We start from the raw sequence: 1,601 nt of genomic DNA on the forward strand, positions 1-1,601 counted from the left end.
ATTTTAATTTAATTGTTAAATTTAATTTTAATTTAATTGTTAAATTTAATTTTAATTTAATTGTTAAATTTAATTTTAATTTAATTGTTAAATTTAATTTTAATTTAATTGTTAAATTTAATTTTAATTTAATTGTTAAATTTTATTTTAATTTAATTGTTAAATTTTATTTTAATTTAATTGTTAAATTTAATTTTAATTTAATTGTTAAATTTAATTTAACATTTTATTTAATGTTCTTTTTCATTTAAGAAATTACTGTCTCATTGTCGTATTTTTTGGTTACTCTATCTGATCGATATTTTTACTTGAATGCATTGAAGTTCAATGATAATTTTCAATGATAATTCAATGTTCAATGATATGTTCAATGTTTTATCAATGTTCAATGATAATTTCTAAGTGAATAAAGTTCCGTTTCCATTGTAAAGTGTTGTGCAAAGTTCATTCATAGTCTTGAATATTCCAACTTAAGTTCTGAGGCTAAAATTCAACTTTGGAAAGTTTGTCCATCTTATAGAGTAAATGAAAAGTTAAAGAAGAAGATTTTAAAGAAGAAATAAATTCAACTTTAGAAGTTTGTCCATTTTAAAGAAATAAACTTTAATTTGATTTGGAACTTCTAAGGGAAAATGCGAGTTTGATTTACTTAATGTGTTGAATTTATAGTAGAGCTCATAAATAGAACCCACTATTGAACAAAACTTGCATTGAGAAACATTAAGATTTTGTCTAGTTTTGCATTATTTTGGTGACACTGATAGAAATAACTGGTGCAGACGAATATGTATCGGGGTTGGGTTATGGGTGGCCACTCAAAGTCCGGCGCTTATTCGGCCCTGAATTTCAAGTTAATAAACGACCTCTACTTAACAGCCGTGACCTTGACAAGGCAGACGTGACGTCATCGCCTCACGATAACGTGATGCCCGTGATGCCATTAATTTAATTGTTAAATTTAATTTTAATTTAATTGTTAAATTTAATTTAACATTTTATTTAATGTTCTTTTTCATTTAAGAAATTACTGTCTCACTGTCGTATTTCTTGGTTACTTTATCTGATCGATATTTTACATGAATTTTACATGAATGAATTTACTACGAATGAAGTTCATTCATAGTCTTTAATATTCCAACTTTAGTTTCTGTGGCTAAAATTCAACTTTGGAAAGTTTGTCCATCTTATATAGGAAATAAACTTTAATTTGATTAGGAACTTCTAAGGAAAATTCGAGTTTGATTTGCTAAATGTGTTGAATTTATAGTAAAGCTCATAAATAGAACCCACTATTGAACAAAACTTGCATTGAGAAACATTAAGATTTTGTCTAGTTTTGCATTATTTTGGTTACACTGATAAAAATAACTGGTGCAGACGAATATGTATCAGGGTTGGGTTATGGGTGGCCACTCAAAGTCCGGCGCTTATTCGGCCCTGAATTTCAAGTTAATAAACGACCTCTACTTAACAGCCGTGACCTTCACTAGGCAGACGTGACGTCATCGCCTCACGATAACGTGATGCCCGTGATGCCTGTGATGCCCGTGATGCCCGTGATGCCCGTGATGCCCGTGATGCCCGTGATGCCCGTGATGCCC

This window comes from Hyalella azteca, unplaced genomic scaffold (genome assembly GCF_000764305.2).
Source record: "Hyalella azteca isolate HAZT.00-mixed unplaced genomic scaffold, Hazt_2.0.2 contig6140, whole genome shotgun sequence".
In the NCBI taxonomy this organism is placed as follows: domain Eukaryota; kingdom Metazoa; phylum Arthropoda; class Malacostraca; order Amphipoda; family Hyalellidae; genus Hyalella; species Hyalella azteca.